Here is a 20480-nt window from a genome sequence, read left to right on the forward strand (position 1 = left end):
CAGCCGGAAAAATGGCGACGCGATGACCTCGTCCCGCAGCACCATGTCACGATCCTCCTTGGTGGCGAAGAAGATCAAGAAGTCTTCAGGACGGTGACAGTGCACTGAGAAGCTTCCCGGCGGCAGCCTGTGGATGTCCTCGAGCGCCATCGCCACCTCTTCCGTGGTGACCGCGCGACGCACGCCGACGATCACCGCGAGCAGCGCCCTGGACAGCGCGTCCTCGGCCTCGTCGATCTCCACCGACCTGGACAGAACGCAAGCCGCGCGCGCAAGGCGACACGGGAGCTCGCCACCCATCGTCGGCGCTCGCAGCGCCAGGGGCATCACCTGTTCGTCCGCGCAACGCCGTGGCCGCGGCAGCGTCTCTGCGCGGCGGGCCTGGGGGAGCACCGGCACGACGGCACGGTCACCCACAGGGACAGGGGCCACCGCGCGCGCCTCGCCAACGGCAGCCACCATGCCAGCGCGCACCTGCGTGTCCTGGCGCCCAACGGCAGCCCTCGGCAGCGGAGCATCTCTCCTTGGCGCGGCCATGGCCCTGGGCGGCGCTGCAGCCTGGCGCGGCGCGGCGTCAACCCCAGGCGGTGCAGCCTCACGTCGTTGCACCCATCTCCTGTCTGTTCCAGAGCGCGGAGCTCCGGCGCGGACCTGCTAACTTGCAGCCTGGCGAGCCTCCGGCGCACGCGCGCGGTGGTCACCGGCGCCCACATCCACCCTGCGGCCGCGCCCCGCGTCGTTCACACGTTTCCTGGCCGGCTCCATGACATCCGACGGTGGCGACGCCGGCCTTGGCGGGAGGGGGAGCGAGCACTCCCTCGACATGTGCCCCGCTTCCCCGCAACGCAAGCACACCGGCCCGGTGGTGCAGTCCGCCGCGCGGTGACCAGGCTGCATGCACAGGAGGCACAGGCCGTGGTAGTCATCGTAGGCGCCCGGAACGCGCTCCGGGCTCGGTGGCCTCGCCGCCACCTTCTTCCCCGCCCTCCGGCCGCGCGCTCGCTTGCGGGTCACATGCGTGGGCTCCTCCCACGGTGCTTCTTCTTCCTCGTCGAGCGGGTCTTCCGGGTCGTCGAGCTCACCGAAGGCGGCGCTCTCCTCCTCCCGGCAGACCATGGACCTTACCTCCCTGCGTGCCGAAGAGGACTCCGGCCGGTCGCTGCGCCGCTCCCGCCCGGCAGTGAGCACACCCTGCTGCGACCGCGGGGTCTCCTCCGAATCCGACCCGCGGCCGCCGCGCCACCGATCTTCTCGTCCGCACGGGCCCGACGATGGCGGCGGGGACGGGGACGGCGAGGGAGTTGGCGACGTCATGGCCAAGGCGCCGCCTTGGACAGGACAGAGCCCCCTCCCCTCACGCAGCACTCCTCTCTCGCTGCGCTCCTCTCTCGCTGCGCCTAGCAAGCAACATGAATAGCAGGTATTCAGAGATCGAATTCATTGCTCTTGTGAACAAAATAAAAGAGCAACAAAGTTTCATGGTTTACTGGAATTTAGTTTGGTTACCCATGAGACTTGGAATTTTAAAAAAGAAAATTGTACTGTAGATTGCTACAAAAGAACAGAGATATCGGGTGCGTTATATTGAGCTTCTTTATGTGTATAATAACCTGATGCTTCTGAGAAATGGTGTCATATATACACATAGAAAACATCAAAATAATGGCTTGATTAATGCAAGAAGGCTGAGGATACAATAGTCACAACTTAAAGAAACCACAAGAACATGATATGGACTTCTAGAGGCATTAAAGGTAGAAAACGTTTACTACCATGCTCTATACTAGGAGGCATAGGTGCGGCCCGTTAACCCGTATTACTTAGTTTGCAGTGTGATATTGATAGTGTGCCCGCTGTTTTATCTAAAGAAAAAGAACAATGCCTACATTGTGTGGTCGAGCAGTAGTTTCCCTCCTCGTTAGTACCTTGTGTCTTTGCTATGAAGCGATTGAAGTAGAAAGTAGAAGAGACAAACACTTAGAAAATCGTTTGCTTTGCTGAAGGCTGATTGAAGTTGAAAGTAGATATGACACCATAGGTTGTGGCCATGATGAAAAGTGGCTTGAGTTAGACCTTTGTAGACTTGAAAGCTCTATCCAAAGGACTTAGGAACGTTTTGGAGGCATCCTAAATGCCGTTAGAACCTAGTTTCTGGAATGGAGAGTTGGGGGAGAGACGAATCCGTACGATGAGGGGTTGGATCTCAGTGGATCGTGGCAACGAGACCACTCTCTATGTTAAATAGCGATGAACCATGCGGACATGGTGTTTTGGGTCATAAGTCTAGATGCACCTATTATAAAAAATATATTGTAAATTTATTTCGAAATGTTAAAAAAATTCAAAATAAAATCCTGAGTGTGCATCCTCACATTCTATGTTAGCTCACAAAATTTTGGCACGAAAAAACATTTTGTGTGCACTATGTGAAAAAGACAAAAAAATGTCTTCGTTATAAGCTATTTTGTAGCGTTGAAATTTTTTTCTTACACTAGCCGCAAAAAATAATATTTTTCTGTGAAACTTCATGCGCGAACATAGAATATCTAGATGTATAGCCTGATATTTTTTTCAGATTGTTTAAACATTTTGAAATATGATTTTGAACGGTGGATTCATCTACACCTATGAGCTAAAGCAGATTTCCCGAACTAGGCGCAGCTTTAAAATCTTCCCTCTTATCTCAATGAAAACTCTAGTAAGAAACAAGATATAATGAAGTTGTTATTGCAGAGATCCAGCAGCTCCGCTATACATGATTATACTAGCCCATTTGGCCAATATGGCATGCATGTGAAGCGGCAGCCAACCCCTTTAGTTCCGGTTGGTGTCCCCAACCGGGACTAACCGGGACTAACCGGGACTAAATAATCCTTTAGTCCTGGTTGGGGACACCAATCGGGACGCTTTCTAGATTTTTTTGCTCCCCGGGCACACCACCCCACCTCCTCTCCTCCCCCGGGTTTACCCGGTTAGCCAATTTTTAGATTCTCAAACTACCAAAGAGAAGTATGAAATTTTATAGGTTTTAGGTTTGCCAAAAAAAAATTTAATTTTTTTTTTAATATTTATATTTATTTACTCAAGATTATTATTACTTCATTACTTTTGCTTATTAAAGTAATTATTTGGAATTCAAACAATATAGAAGTGTGACATCGTGACCAAGAGATTAATAGGATTGATATGATATTAATATCAATAACATGCGCGCAAAGGATTTGGAAGCAAGACGAAAGGAACTCAGAAATTAAACGTGCTAGTGCTGGAGCAGTTTGAGGATGGGTGACCGACCAAAAAGTTTGACAACAAGTAAGTAATATTAATCGTAGTTAGTGACTAAACTTATCAAATAAATTAAATAATATAAATTCTGAAAAAATAGAAAAAAGAGGAAGTGGAAAAAAATAGTAAAAAAATTGAATAAAAAAAATCACGTGGAGGCCTTTAATCCCGTTTGGTGTTACAAACCCGAACTAAAGGTCCTCCTCCTCGGCGCGCACCCGCAAACCCACATGGAGGAGCCTTTAGTCCCGATTTGTAACGCGACTGGGACTAAAGAGGAAGGCCTTTAGTCCCGATTCAAACCGGGACTAGAGCCCCTTGTCTACTAGTGACTATTCAAGTATATACGATAATATCCCTCCATTCCGTAACTGAAACTGCAATATACAAAATGTTCTAGTGTCTTTCCTAACTTGCACATCTCTCTCTCTCATTTTCACTCACCCCTCTCTCACCCTCATCAGACATCGCCGTCGAGCTCCCCTGCCACTGCTGTCCCCAGCCGCATGGTGGCCGACCCTGCGGCCTGACCTCGCACCAACAACGCATGAGCTCGTGTCCCCAAGTCCGAGGCTAGGTTACGACACGGTTTCTCAAATGTGCATCGGAGATACACACTATATTGCCGTGCTTCATGGTACAAAAATATTTCCTTATGTCAAAAACATAAGAAACATTGTTCAACTATTTAATATACTTATACAGTCTAATGTACAACAAATCAGGTTCGCATCCTTGAGAATGGACAGATTTCGCACTTAAGATTTTGCTTGTTTTATCACCCAATTTTATTTTTTTCCTAGCATACATAATTGCTTTTGAACGAACTGAGAAGTGTATTTGTTCATGAAACCTTATGATGATCGAGTAGGTTATTTCTTGCGGAACTAGTTGATTTCACAGTTTATCTAGGCTTAGAATTAACGAAACAATTGTCAATTGCCGTATTTTGATAAATAACAACAAAATGGTTATATTGATTCTTAGCTAATCATGCTAACAGGTAGTTTGTCCCTCTCTAGATTTGTCTGATGATATGCTAAAAATTCGGTCTTACTTGGAACACCTCATGTTCTACAATTGACGCAAAGGTATCGGCAAACTCAGAACCTGGAGACAAAAACACGGCTAAAAATCTTTGTAGTCCTAAATACTCCCAGAGTACATCGAGACTAATTGGACGAGGGTGTATTACCCCCTTTGCTTCGTTAGATTCAGCGGCAGTGTTGGTACACTAGTAGAAAACCTCTCATCAATACCGGTTCCAGAGGGGCATTCGTACCGGTTGAGCAACCGGTATAAAATATTCGGCACTAAAGGCCCCCCCCCCTTTCGTACCGGTTGCTTACGAACCGGTATAAAAGGGGCCTCCACGTGGGCCACCAGGAGAGCTCAGGACCAAGGAGCTTTGGTACCAGTTGGTAATACGAACCGGTACCAAAGGTTCCCACCCGCGGCAGGGAATTTGCACGAATCTCTGCCGCGGCAGAGAATTGAAGTTTTAGGATTTTTGGAGGGGTTTAGGGATATCGGTTTGTTTCATATCGCGTCGATGCATCAGAAACGCGTTTGGGTTTAGGTAGTACATGAAGATCAAGATGATGCATAGCAAGTTGGTGCATATAATATAACACACATGTAATTGCATAAGATCGCAAATTAAGTAGCACTATGCATGAAGATCGATCTTCATGCATAGTGGTACTCTCCGAGGCATACTCTATATATGTCTATTACATGTAGCATAGTGGTACTCTTCGAGTCAACTATATATGTAACATGTACATCTTCATTCATAGTGGAACTCTGCGAATGGTGGTATGACGTCCCGAAGGAAAAATCCCGCCAATTCCTCGCCTATTGCTATGAAGCGGTCATCGATTGAGAGCTTGTTCCGCTTTCTTGCCAACTATAAAAGAATAAGATACAAATGAATACATGAGCTATGAGTGTGTGTATATATATATATTCAAACCACAATGAAACAACTATTACTGAAACTCAGCACAACTTATGATAAGAAAACAAATTTGTGAATATTGTTTTCGTACCTCTTTATTTCTTTCATTATTTATTCTCTCGCTGACAATTCTGTGGATGTACTCGCAAACGTAGAATCCAAAGAGATCAGTCCCTTCTGGTTGTTGCGAGCATTTCTTTACAAGAATATAATTCAATCAAACAATAGTCAAGTATGATAATTAAAGGTGTGTGGACCTAGGTAGTACTACTTACTTTCGCACGCCATCGCAGCTTCGGTGTCCATTCATGGGACTTATCTTCCTTGATGAAAGTTTCCCATACGCTGCCCGACAAAAGAAAATGCATAAAAGAGTTATCAATTAGTTCATAGTAGAAAATTAACGAAACAAACCGATAAGAATTAAAATTACCTTTTGAGCATTAAATAACAAGACAAGTATAGTTCTGATTTTTTGCTTAGTGAGTCAAAGACTTCAACTTCTCCAATGTGCATATTGATGACGAGAAGAATAAAGTGAAACCTATGCACGTTTAAATATGTAGTGTCATATATATAAGTCATTAGTTAAAATTTTGACATACGGTGAGCAAAATATAATGTGTTATAAGACAGTAAGACTCACTCGAAGTTGTAAGGCCAAATTATTAGCCTTTTGTCACGTTGTCGCTTCAAAAACCTTAGCAAAGTCTCCGGTGTATCCTTGTTATAGAGGGGATCTTCTATGGTTTTAACATGCATTGTGTGCGGGTCAATGAACCCAATGTCCGTGATTTCGTCCCTTTTGCATTCGAGCATCTTCGATCTGCATAATATAGCGCACAGAAGATTATAATCTGCAGACAATGAACGAGCTGAGCTAAAGACTTCTCAAATTAAATAAATCACTTACAGACAATAGGAATTGATGATAGATTTGTCGAGGGCCCGGAGATTGTATAACTGGAAAAGCTCGTTGAAGTCAACGTTCACACAGTATTCCTGGAAGTAGTGATCTTCCCTAACTCGCACCATGATAGTCTCGATCCCTCCCTTTGAGGCATTAAGGTACCACGAATGCAAGTTACGCATACATGTTGGTAGCTTCCTGAGATTCTCGACCAAATCTTTCCCTTGAACAAATTGATATGCTCGTTTAGCGAAGACGTAATCGGTTGTGTCTTGTCGAGAACTTTGAACGGGCTTCCCGTCAAACACCTTGAGAGGGGCGACCGATTGAACGGGTTGTTGTCCGAGCTGGTAGACTTGGTGTATCCCTTTTATCTCCCTGATACCCGATTGAACGGGTTTTGTCGACTCGATCATCTTGTCATACGACCTTTCAATAGAACGCCTATAGTTAGATGTCGGCGATGGTACAGGGTCATATAGATTCTCAACGGTACGCACAACTTTCACCGGATCTAGTGTCTTTTCGAAAGGTATCTCTGGCACTTTCGGTGCAAAAAAAAAATTCACCTCGGCCTCAACGGCTTCCCTGTTTTCCTCGACACTTTTTTCCCAAGGTAACTTCTCAATGGGCGGTTGTGGTTTCTCCGTTCTAGATCTCTTCCTGGGCGGCGTACCGTTCCGCTTAACGGACGCTGTCTTACGCGGAGGATCTCGAGATGGTGGACTCACGCTGGGGTCCCTCTCAGGTAGGTGTGGACTTGGCTGCTCACGAGGACTGCCACCAGGAGGAGTCGATGGCATTTGCTGCTCATGTGTAGGAGTCGGTGGCCTTTGCAAAAGGACGACGTACTTCTTCGGCCATAGGGCGAAACCGTGCTTGACATCGGCCAGTGTCCTCTCATCTTCACCTCTAGGAATATCAAGCTCCACTGTTTCAAAACCCGAAACAACTTCATCCACCCCGACACGAACACAACCAGGTGGAATGGGCATATGATGGTGCATTGCTCCATCTTCACTTGGGTACACATAGCCGACCGCCACCTTAACGGACGCGGTCCTGAATAACATATGTAGCGCGCAATCTGTCTTCTCCGTGACATAATCCACGGGGTAGCTTCCTCCACATCCGTCAAGATGCGAGGAACCGACACTGCTTCTTCGCTGAGATGGGGCAGCATCGGCTTGTGGATCCTGTAGAAACAGCGGCTGATCAGGTGTCCTCTGATTTTTCTCAAGAGCCTCCACCCTATTTAACAATTCCGTTAACGTGTCGGCGTCCTTCTTCTTCTTTCGCGAACGGCTTCTATAAGTGTCAGCGCTGTCCGACCACGCTTCCTTCATGGTGAGACCTGGACGAGCTCGTACCCGTCCAACGTGTTCAGGGTTCCCCAGAGCGAGTGTCAGCTCGTCATTCTCTCGATCGGGAATGTACTCTCCCTTTCTGACCTTTTCAATTGCATCTACAAGCTTCGGTACAATTGCCTAAATTTTTTCCTTCCATTTTCCCTTCGCAACGATCAGCCCTGTCTTTGGGTCCAACCCTGCCCCATGAGCGAACAACCAGAACTTGGACCGTTCGGGCCAGTCCCATGTCTGTGGAGTGATTCCTGCATTCATCAGTTTATTTTCATACGCTGTCCACTTCGGAATGGCACTCTTATAGCCACCTGATCCCAAATGATGCGGAAGTTTCTTCTTTGAAGCATTTTCGGTATTTTTGATCGATCGGGACATAAAAGTAGACGATTGCTTATACCTCTTAAATGCGGGCCAGTGATCTTTTATCTTCACTAGATTATCATCGAATACTGGATCTTCATTCTTATATTTGTCCCATAAATTTTTCTTCCAGGACTGGAATTGTATGGCCATCTTCTTCCATGTCCATTCCTTGACTTTATTCTTCTGGCCTTCCGTCATGTCTTCCGGTAGGCTGAACTTTGTCAGTAGCGTGTCCCAAAGAAAATTTTTCATCGTGTCGTTGACATAACTAGCACCACTCTCCGCGTTCTTCGGCTTATGCCACTCTTGAATGCTGATCGGTACATGGTCCCTAACAAGAACTCCGGCTTGACTTGTAAATTTGCGGCAAAACTCTTTGGGATGCTCTGGTTCACCATTAGCCTTGAATGCCGTGAGGGCTAACCTGCCCTCGCCCTTTAGCAGTTGCGTCGAGCCTCGTTTTGTTCTAACAGACTTGCTCGATGATCCAGAAGGCTAAAAGAAAAAATTATTCGTTAATAAGTGCAATACAAATAAATGAATGCATCTAGGGATGAACATAGACTAATTGATACATAAATATACACCTCGCCGGAGTTTGTGATGGACACTTCGTTGTCTCTTCTAATTTGTTCAGACTCAAGTCCCTCACCGAAATCATTCAGAAAGTCTTGGAACTCGTTGTCATCTCCATCGGGTTCCGGACCACGGACACTATCATAGATCAATTTCTGCACCGCTTCTTCCCCCTCCTCATCTCGGACGAAGGTGACATCCTCCATACCTCAATGTCACTGCAAAATTAAGAAAGCAATTATATTTCATTCATCATGTAATGATCATATAACAGATTGCTAGATGAATAACAATTGAAATGAAGAAAGCAAAAAACCCTAACGGACCGCCACACACTCGATGTCGCGGCGCCACGGCCACGGACTCGGCGTTCCCCCTCCTCCTCTCGCTCTTCTCGACCCTAACACTACTCGGCGGCGCGCCCCTCATGCTCAAACGGTTTCATCCCGCTCGACACATCGCCTAATGCTACTGTGGGTAGAAAGATCTGATGAAGAGCGGCGCCTGAAGACCCGATAGTTCACCTCTCTCCCCCTGTTTGTTGTTTTTCTTTTGTGCATCATCTTGGCATATGCATCATCATGCATCATCTCATCCACAAGATTTTATCAAATAAAATTATTTAAATAAAAACTATCTTGTGCTTCCCTCTCATATGGTTATAAAATGAGAACCTTACCTCTCCTTTTCTTTCAACAAAACCCTAAAACCAAAACTAACAAACAATAAAGTTATCTTGTTTTATCTCTTCCCACCTCTGAACTCAAAATTCAAATTTAGTTTGAACTGGTTTCAAATCATCTTTGCAAAACAGTTTTGAAAAAGAAAAGAGAAGCACAAGCTAGCAGCAGCCCAGCCCATTCTTCTCTCTTCTCTTTTCCCTCAGCCGAGCTAGCAGCAGCCCAACACGGTGGCGTCGGGCGTCAGGCTCCTCTGTCCACCACCGCACCACCCTCCCCACCGCGGCGTCGGGCTCCTATCGCAGGCGGAGAGCGGCGCCAGGCTGGCGTGGTTCGCGGCCACGGCGGCGGTGTTCTCGGTGGTGTCGCTGGTGCCGCTGCTCAAGGGATGGCGAGCATCGGGTACATTCTAGCGCGCGAAAAAGGGGGAAATTTTCGACCTTTGGGTGGCGAGAGGTGGTCCTGGATGGATGGCAGTGTGGTTGTGGGGCGAGGTCCTGCAGGTCGTGGACGCGCCCCATCTGGCGCTCACGGCCGCGTCCATGGCGTTGGGCTGGGCGTCGTCGTCCTCGACGCCGGCGCAAGGGTTTGAAGCAGGCCGGCAGGGGAGGAGGGGACGGCCGCCGTCTTACCGCGCCAGCGCAGGCGGCAGGGGAGGAGGCGGCGGCGCGGCATTTCGTCGAACACGCTGCGGGCGTGCGTGAGGGGAGGCCGGCGGCGACCGCGCGGCGCGGCAGCCGACGCGCGCGCGGGCTCCTCCCGGCGAGGTGCGCGGCGGCCGTGGTGGCGACGCGAGGGAGGCGAGGCGAGGAGGGAGAGGAGGCCGGTGCTCACCTCGGCTGCCGGCGCGGGGAGAGGTGGAGCGGCGGGCGACGCGGCGGCGACGGCGACCCGGCCTGCTCGCGCGCGACGGTGGCCTGCTGCTGCGGGGCAACGACGACGGCGCGGCGGCGCGTGGAGCTTCAGCGACAGCGGCGACGGCGGCGGCTACGGCAGAGCTGCGGCGGCGACGGCGCGGGCGACGGCGAGCTCGGGCTGTGTGCGCGCGGCGGCGGTGTTGAATTTGGCAAAGTTTTGCCACGCGCCTAAGTGATAACACGGGGAGAGGGCCTTTGGTACCGGTTGGTACCACCAACCTACATTTAAAGGTCTTTCGTACCGGTTGGTGGTACCAACCGGTACCAAAGGGTTTTTTTGTTTTTCTTTTTCTTTTTTTGTTTCTTTTGTTTTTCTTTTGCTGTTTCTTTTTCTTTTCTTTTTCTTTCCTGTTTCTTTTCTTTTCTTTTTCTGTTTCTTTTTCTTTTCTTTTCTATTTATTTTTTCTATTGCTTTTCTTTTTCTTTTCTTTTCTATTTCTTTTCTTTTCTATTTTTTTCTATTTCTATTTCTTTTCCTTTTCTTTTCTGTTTCTTTTCTATTTCTTTTCTATTTCTTTTTTTAATTCTTTTCTATATCTTTTCTATTTCTTTTCTACTTCTTTTCTTTACTCCCGCCATGACGCCGTCCGCGTGGGAAAGTTTCCCGCCCCGACGTCGCGCGGGAAACTTTCCCGCCACGACGCCGCGCGTGGGAGAAAAAAGGCGAGAAAGAAAGGGCGGGAATAAAAATTTATTACGATTGAACTCGAATTAAAAGTACATGGCCAGATTTGACTGTTGGAGTCATTCAGTCATACTCGTGCCTAGCCCTATAGTACTCGCCACTGTAGTCGTCGTAGTCGCCGTCATCATCGTCGCTGGCATCGGGGTCGCGGTAGTCGAACCTCGGCGGGAGAGCACGCGTGGGCTGGGACTGAGGGTAGCGCAGGCGGGGGCCACGGTAGGCCATGACGCCCTGGAGAGTCCGACCGCGCCACCACAGCCGACGGCCGGCCTCGTTGAAGTTCGAAGGAGGTGGGCCGCCCTCCTCGTGCCTGGCAAGCGCCCTCTCACGCCGATTGATGAAGAAGTTTTCCCAAGTCGGGCTGTAGTCAGGATGCCACTGGGGATTCCTCCGCTGCTCTGGCGTGAGCTCGAAGTAGTAGTGGTTCGTGATGGCCATCTCGCGCGCCACACCTAGTGGGACAGGAGGGACCGGTACGCCTCCGACGCTCAGCAACCAGCCGGTCGGGACGCGGTAGCCCGGCGGGCAGGGGTAGTTCATGGCGCAAAGCGCCTCCGCCTCCCGGGGGGTTAGAGATACGATGGAAGCCATGGGAGAGAATGATGAGGTTTGCAGATATGAGTCTAGATGTGATATGTAAATGGAGGCCAAGCCTACATATATATAGGCGGGATGACGGAGGCGGGAAGACAGAGGCGGGAACCGGTGGAAAGCGCGGGAAGAAAATAGGCGGGAATGCAATGGCGCGGCAAACCTTTAGTACCGGCTGGTGGGTGCAACCGGTACTAAAGGTGGTTTTTCTGTCATGTAACAAAACTGTCGGTGGGATAAGGATGCGTGGGTAACCTTTAGTACCGGCTGGTGGGTGCAACCGGTACTAAAGGTGGTTTTTCTGTCATGTAACAAAAGTGTCGGTGGGATAAGGACGCGTGGGTAACCTTTAGTACCGGCTGGTGGGTGCAACCGGTACTAAAGCTGTCGGCAGGATAAGGACGCCCTGCTCGATGAGATAAAACATGTAGCGCACGACGCCCTGTCGAAGGAAGAAGACAATGTAGAAGCGGCGCCGTGCCTATAAAAGGAGCATCGATACGCCATGGCAAGCAGCTCAACAAGCCAACATGGATGGAGAATTTCATCACCATGGATGGAGGAAAGGGTTGGGAAATCTCCCGTGGCGGAACTTGTCGAAGATGCCCTTGGTGCACACGCCCTATGGCATCTTCGGAAGTTCCGCCTCAGAAAAATTTCCCTGCAAGCCCGTGAAAGACTCCATCTCCTCTAACAATGTTGGGGAAAGGGTTGGGAAATCTCCCGTGGCGGAACTTGTCGAAGATGCCCTTGGTGCACACGCCCTATGGCATCTTCGGAAGTTCCGCCTCGGAAAAATTTCCCTGCAAGCCCGTGAAAGACTCCATCTCCTCTAACAATGTTGGGGAAAGGGTTGGGAAATCTCCCGTGGCGGAACTTCTCGAATATGCCCTTGGTGCACATGCCCTATATATGGCATATTCGGAAGTTCCGTCTCGGAAAAATTTCCCTGCAAGCCCATGAAAGCTACTTAACTAGTAAAACAAGCCAACCATCTCCATTGTTAATATCTTACATACAGTAACATCATTACACAAAAGTGATTTCCATATTGAGATACACAAGTTATGATCCCTATATCTAGCTAGTCTTCTGAGTTTTCTTCGTCTGTTTCCCTTTCTTCTTACTGCGACGCAACCATGGACAATCTTCATTGTTTAAGATGATGCTTGGGTCAATTTTTACCTTGAAGGGTGGAATATCGTCAAACTTATTATAATCTTCTGACATGTCTGTCTTGTCCTCTACTCCCATGATGTTTCTTTTTCCTGAAAGAACTATGTGCCGCTTTGGCTCATCGTATGATGTGTCCTCTTGCCTTTCTTTTCTTTTTTTCGGTTTGCTAGACATGTCCTTCACATAAAAAACCTGAGCCACTTCACTGGCTAGGACGAATGGTTCGGTGTCGTACCCTAGATTCTTGAAATCCACTGTAGTCATTCCGTACTTTGCGGTCTACCTGCACCGTCTTTCAGGTTGAACCATTTGCACCGGAACAAAGGGACCTTGAAATTAGGTCCATAGTCAAGTTCCCATATCTCCTCTATGTACCCATAATATGTGACCTTGTTCCCATTGCCATCTTCTGCATCAAAGCGGACACCACTGTTTTGGTTGGTGCTCTTTTTGTCTTGGGCGAAAGTGTAAAATGTGTTCCCATTAATCTCGTACCCTTGAAAAGTCGATATAGTAGAAGATGGTTGCTTGGCCAACAAGTACAGCTGCCCGTCATCGGTGACATTCATGAGACGTGTTTGCAACCAACCGCCGAAAGTCTTCATGTGTTCTCCATCAATCCAATCTTCACGTTGCTCCGGGTATTTAGAGCGTAAGATATCCTTGTGTTCCTCTTTGTACGGAGCCACCAAGATGGAATTATGTAGAACTGTGTAGTGTGCTTGAGTGAAAGAATGTCCGTCCATACACGTTGTTGATTTCTTTCCTAGCGTGCCTTTTCCACGCAGTCTCCCCTCATAGCGCGATTCAGGAACACCGATCGGCTTAAGGTCAGGAATAAAGTCAACACAAAACTCAATGACCTCCTCTGTTCCATAGCCCTTGGAGATGCTTCCTTCTGGCCTAGCACGGTTATGAACGTACTTCTTTAAGACTCCCATGAATCTCTCAAAGGGGAACATGTTGTGTAGAAATACAGGACCGAGAACGCCAATCTCTTCGACCAGGTGAACTAGGAGATGTGTCATAATATTGAAGAAGGATGGTGGGAACACCAACTCGAAGCTGACTAGACATTGGACCACATCCTTACGTAAATTTTGTAGAGTAAGTGGATTGATCACCTTACGAGAAATTGCATTGAGGAACACACATAGCTTCACAATGGGTACTCGAACATTTTCCGTGAAGCCCCCTCAATGCAACCGGAAGTAATTGTGTCATAATCACGTGGCAGACATGAGACTTTAGGTTTTGAAACTTTTCTCTCGACATGTTTATTATTCCCTTTATATTCGACGAGAAGCCGACGGGACCTTGATGCTACTCAGGACTTCAAAAAAGATCTCCTTCTCCTCTTTGGTAAGAGCGTAGCTGGCAGGACCTTGATACTTCTCTGAATTCAGGTTGTTTCCTTCGTGGATACTTTGCTGGTCCTGCCGTGCATCCGGTGTATCTTTTGTCTTCCCATACACGCCCAAGAAGTTTAGCAGGTTCACGCAAAGATTTTTCGTCACGTGCATCACGTCGATTGCAGAGTGAACCTCTAAGAATTTCCAGTAGGGTATCTCCCAAAATATCGACTTCTTCTTCCACATGGGTACGTGTCCGTCAACATCATGCGGAACAGATTGTCCGCCGGGACCCTTTCCAAAGATCACTTTTAAATCCTTGACCATATCATATATAACTTCCCCAGTAGGGCGGGTAGGCTTCGTTCGGTTATCTGCCTCACCTCCGAAATGCTTTCCTCTCTTTCTTACGTGATGTTGTTTTGTAAGAAATCGACGATGCCCAGTACACATTCTTGTTTCCCAAATAATTACTATCAGTCTCACCTAAACAGTGTGTGCATGCATTGTATCCCTTGTTTGACTGCCCTGAAATGTTACCAAGAGTAGGCCAATCATTGATGGTTACAAATAACAACGCTCGTAGGTTAAATTCCTTTTGTTCGTGCTCATCCCACACAGGTACACCTTCGTCACGCCACAACTCTAAAAGTTCTTCAACCAATGGCCTCAGGTACACATCAATGTCGTTGCCGGGTTGCTTCGGGCCCTGGATGAGCACTGGCATCATAATGAACTTCCACTTCATGCACAACCAAGGAGGAAGGTTATAGATACATAGAGTCACTGGCCAGGTGCTATGACTGGAGCTCTGCTCCCCGAAAGGATTAAAGCCATCTGTACTTAGACCAAATCTTAAGTTCCTTGCGTCATCTGAAAAGGACTTGAACTCTCTGTCGATTTTTCTCCACTGCGACCCGTCAGCGGGGTGTCTCAGCATCACATCTTTCTTACGGTCCTCTTTGTGCCATCGCAACAACTTGGCATGCTCTTTGTTCTGGAACAAACGTTTCAACCGTGGTATTATAGGAGCATACCACATCACCTTCGCAGGAACCCTCTTCCTGGGGGTGGACTCGCCCTCAACATCGCCAGGGTCATCTCGCCTGATCTTATACCTCAATGCACTACATACCGGGCATGCATTCAAATTCTCGTACTCCCCGCGGTAGAGGATGCAGTCATTGATGCATGCATGTATCTTCTGCACCTCTAATCCTAGAGGGCAGACAACCTTCTTTGCTTCGTACGTACTAGAGGGCAATACGTTCTCCCCAGGAAGCATCTTCTTTATTATTTTCAGCAACTTTTCAAATCCCTTGTCAGAGTACCATTCTCTGCCTTCCACTGCAGCAATTCCAGCGTGGTACCCAGCTTTTTCTGACCATTCTCGCAATTTGGGTACAACAGTTTGTTGTGATCCTCTAACATTTTCTCCAACTTCAACCTCTCCTTTTCATTTCCGCAGTTCATCTTCGCATCAAGAATGGCCCGACCCAAATCGTCACCCGGGTCATCAAAAATCGGCTCATCGAAAATGGGCTCTTCTTCAGCTTCGTCTTCCCCCATTCTACTATCACCGTCTTCAGTGAATAAGGGATAGTTGTCACTATCCTCTTCTTCTTCGTTGTCTTCCAATATAACCCCTCTTTCTCCGTGCTTGGTCCAACAATTATAGCTGGGCATGAAACCGTTCTCCAGCAGGTGGACGTGAAGGGTCTTTGAGGTAGAGTAATCATTCATATTCTTACAGGAACTACATGAACAATACATGAAACCATTCGACCGCCTGTTTGCCTCAGCCACGTTGAGAAAATAATGCATGCCATTAATGAACTCGGGATGGCACCGGTCACCGTACATCCATTGTCAACTCATCTGCATTTTATATGTATATCAAAAATCATTAAGTACACAACATCGTGGATATATGAGTGACCAACTTAATTAATATTCAAGTTCATCACATAAAACTAAAAAAAAATTATAAAAAAGAAGAGGCTCACCGAGGTGGTACCGTGCCGGCTAGGGGACGACGCTGGCGATCGACGGCGGTGAGGACGGGGATGATACTAATTAAAACCTACAAAACATACCATAATTTCAGCTCAAATTGCATATAAAAAAAATAAAATCCCTAACTTAGGCATTTCATCGAACACCTTGCTAGCACTAGAAAAATAGTACGAGTTAAAACTACCAAAGAAATGAGCTAAATTAGGAACGCCGGAAGGAAGGATGATATTGCTAACCCTTGGATAGATGTATGCCGTTAATCTTGTTAAAATGGTGGAGAAAAATGAAGATTATTGGAGTGTGAGAGGTGCAAAATATTTGGAAATGTGAGAGGAGGAGAAGGAGAATGAGAGAAATGAGAGATATGCAGGGGGTCAGGCGCGGCGGCGCGCTGATATAGGGCACAGACCCTTTAGTACCGGTTCCTTACATGAACCGGTACTAAAGGTGCAGCCCTGGCCCCACCTCCGCCTGGAAACTGGGCCCAAACCCTTTCATACCGGTTCGTAACACGAACCGGTATAAAAGGGCCTTAACGAACCGGTTTAGTTCCGGTTCGTAAGGGAACCGGTACTAAAGGCTTAGATGGATGCCCATTTTTCTACTAGTGGTATTGGATGCATTCGCATCTTGATTGCCATTTTCTTCTTGCACAAAACAAATGCATATGACTTGTATTTCTGATGCCTTCCACTCCTAGGGTGGCATATACATTTCCTAAGAGCGCTTTGATTGAACTTTCCTTGCATTCTTATTACTAATGTTAGAAAATAGGAGTTTTTATTTGCATAGCATAGCAGAACAATAATCTACCGAGACCTGGTAGCGAGAACGTTATACGAACCTCACACAGTATGGTTCCCTTTTTATAGTCTTTTTTGACATACCCCATATGATATGTATGGTCCCAAAAGTACGTACTTACGAATAAAAGCATTATATTTATATCAGATTTATGGAATGGTACAAAGTTGTAAGATTTCGTACGGCAATTATCGCTCCAAAGTATCCTTTTGAAATAGCAGAATAAATATTCTAGATTTACAGCCTAATCCATTATCGTCGGCCCAAGTATTATCTCTAACCATAGGTCATAACCCATGATCCCCTACCAAAAAGATTGTCTACGGCGTGTATATAAAGAGTTTGCCGAAACGGCTTAGTTCTAGAATGCGGTGATATTAGTGAACGATAGAAGTATCTGTTAATGAGGTGGGACTTATTGGCGTTGACATATGGGCAACATGTTTGACGGAGAAAAATAGAAGCAGTGGCGCCATTTGACATTTAGATGGAACTAAAAGTTTCTTAAAAAGTTTGTGAGGGAAACCAATCTTCGTGGTCTCCTCACCTTGATCGCCGGCGATTCGTGGTCTCCTCCTCCGGCGATTTTGTGAGCGAAACCAATCTTCCCACCTTGCTCGCCGGCGATTCGTGGTCTCCTCCTCCGGCGGCCGCTCCGGCGGCGGGAGGGTGGGGAAACCACGGTTCCCGGCTTGTATATAGTGTACGGTTAGGTTGGGTCTCGGCCGGTGGCGTCTTGGAAGCGGTGAAGCTGTCGGCGGGATGTTTGGTGTAGCGGCGGTTCCTCTCCGGTGTCGGTGTTCTTCGGAGCCTCTTCGTCAAGCGCTCGACTTCCCCGACCTCGGCGGTCTGCGGATTCGACGAACTCCTCGTGCCCCGTCCGGATTCGTGTAGGTGTGGAGGATTCAGTGGTTGAAGATGAAGGCGATGGTGATTTCAAGATGCTTCGCGTCGTCGGCGGCAGGCGTAGGATCCACGGATCCGGTGATCGGCGACTTCCCAGCTGCCATGGGGATGGCTCCGATCCAAGGCGAGTTGGGAGCAGCGGCAGCGGCGCGGCACCGACAGCTCCTGGTCGTCGGCGTCGACGGGATCCAGAAGGACTTCTTTGTAATTTTGCCGTTATTTCTGGATCTTTCTGTAAGAACGGAGTATTAATATCACTGTCTTCTTCCGCAAAAAAAATAAGTTTCTTAAAAGGTTGAAGGAACATATCCCTACACATAATTATACAGTCCGGCCCTGTTTAAATCCATCGACGGTGGAGTGGAATTGCAGTCAAAGGCCGAAGCACACACGCTGGCCCCTCCGAGCACTCTTCGATCGTAGGAGCTAGCGCAGCACATGCCTGTTGCGTAGCGGCGACGCGCGGGCTGGGAAAGAAAACCCAAAGCTGGAAACCGTTGTCCGGGATGAGCCGTTGGAGGACACAGGAAAGTGGAAAGCGAGAGGAAGGTCGCTGCTGCATGTTCCGTCGCGTCTCTGTCGCGCGCGCTAGACTTGAGGCCACAGAGCCACACAAGGCCTGCATCAATACTTGGTGGATTAGGCGCCAAATGGAGGATTGGTTTGTGTGGCTCTCACAAGACCTGGCTGACTGGATCTGTCCGTACGTGCTAGCGAGTCGGGTTTTGCTCCATGGGGCTAGTATATGTATCGGGATTAATTCACACGAGGACAAGAGATGGATGGCTAATCTGCTGCTGTACTACTAGCTAGGTAGCGGCATCGACGCGAGAGAGGATGCCAGCAGCAGTCGAGCAGCACTACATGAATTTTCTCATGGTTTTTTATGTGCATAGCGACAAATGGAGGTTGCTGAAATTTCCATGTGAAACGCGTGGTTGCAAGGAACTAAAAACCTAGCCTTGGGAACCCTGAATATACATGTTTCAGGAGCCGGGATCACAAAATATTTTGGGGGCCATCCTTTTTACGGGATCTGTTCGGGTCACATCTATTTCTATCTATTATTATATATTAAAAGTACATTACAGGCTAACCAAAAATTAGAGAATTCGTTAGAAAATCCTACAAAAATAAGAAACATCCAACCATTGATTAAGCTAATTAGGCAATCAATACCGTTCGATCTCTATAATAATTAATTGACATCATAGTTTAACAGAATTACCCACCAATGCCACAGATTAAAATTTTACCGTACCCCTTTGATCTCCTTTTGTCTAGCTAATGGAAGACACTTATTCCATTGTCAAGATCGAAACCTAAAAAAAGGATACGAAGTCCCCTGGCATGTCCCCACGCACGCTGCCGCCTGCCGCCAACGTTGGGTTGATCTTCCATGCATGTTCACGCACGGGTGGTCGCGGCGCTTGCGTCCGTCTCGGTTTTCTAGGCCGGCCGGCCGGCAGATACAAATAATTTCTCCCGATCTTATCTGGCCGGAACACCGTACAGGTAATTTCTCCCGATCTCATCTGGCCGGAACAACGTTTCTGAAATCTGACCAGAACACCGTTTCTCCATGGCCAGGCGCATGTGATCGTGGCCTAGGCGGAGGTTGTCCAAAGCTAATCAAGCAGCGTGCTAGCTAATGGTAATGAATTTCCATGTGGCATGTTCAAAGGCATGAATCAATATTCTCAACGACACAATTCCACCAAGCTCCAGGTTTTGATCACCCTGATTCATGTTTTCTAGCTTTATAGGACTACATCAGCCGCTTAACTTTTATGGGATCTTTCGACTATTACAGCCTGACTGATGATCGATCAGTGCATGGCGTCTCTCTTAGTCTATTAATAATCTACACGAGATCCCCATAGTTACTTTGTACTGCAGCTTTTGAGACCTGCGTCTCTTATCTTTTCCAGTTTGATTTGTTTCCACATGAACTAATCAACTGAAACATGTTTTGCAAGAGAATTAGAAAGAAAGGCCAAGCGTTTCGTGGATATCAGCTTCAGTTTGCGTACGTGCCAGTCGACGCAGATTAATCCGGCGACTGTCCAACTACCGGGCACCGTCGATCGTCGGCCCCGTCTAGGTCCAGCAAACACCACCTGCAGTAAGTACGATCCATTGTGTGATTCATATATATGTTGTATGCTGTTGAGGTTGCACCTCTTAGCTCTACTCATCTAACGACATTGCACATCTTAGTTTACAGACTCTCCTATATACATTCAACTAGCCTACTACATGCACTTGCTGAAATGGAAAAAAGTTCCTAATATGACCAAAACCGTTCTTGAACTGCGCTGGTAGTGGTACCTTTCAAAATATATAAATTAAACAGTGTTGAACATTGCCCAGGTAAGTTGAATTAGATTTACATATATGGTTTTTTTGCAGAAAATTGAAACCAATGGAGTTAACATTGTCGAATAAAGGGATAAAAAAGGAGCGAGCTTTGAAAAACCGCGTGCTTGAAGTCCTTGTGGTAGAGTAAACAAGTTAATTACAATTTTTATTTAAAAAATAGATAATTTATAACATCACTTTTACATAGTTAAGTTAATTATAAGTTGGGAGATCACTAGTGGAAAACGGGGCAACAGGCCCGGTTCGTTTGGGGCTTCAGTCCCGGTTTGCAAACCGGGACCAACAAGGCGGGACTAAAGGGTCCCCCCTTTAGTCCCGGTTCAAAGTTGTACCGGGTCCAAAGGCCCCGCCACGTGGTGCGGCGAGGGCGCTCGCGGTGGAGGGTCTTTGGTCCCGGTTCGTGGTACGAACCGGGCCTGGAGGTTCTCTGCCGCGGCAGAGAAATAGCAATTTCTCTGCCGCGGCACAGGTTTAGGGTGGAGCAGCGTTTCTCTGCGCGCAGAAAGCGGGCGT

Source organism: Lolium perenne, chromosome 3, assembly GCF_019359855.2.
Source record: "Lolium perenne isolate Kyuss_39 chromosome 3, Kyuss_2.0, whole genome shotgun sequence".
Taxonomy (NCBI): Eukaryota; Viridiplantae; Streptophyta; class Magnoliopsida; order Poales; family Poaceae; genus Lolium; species Lolium perenne.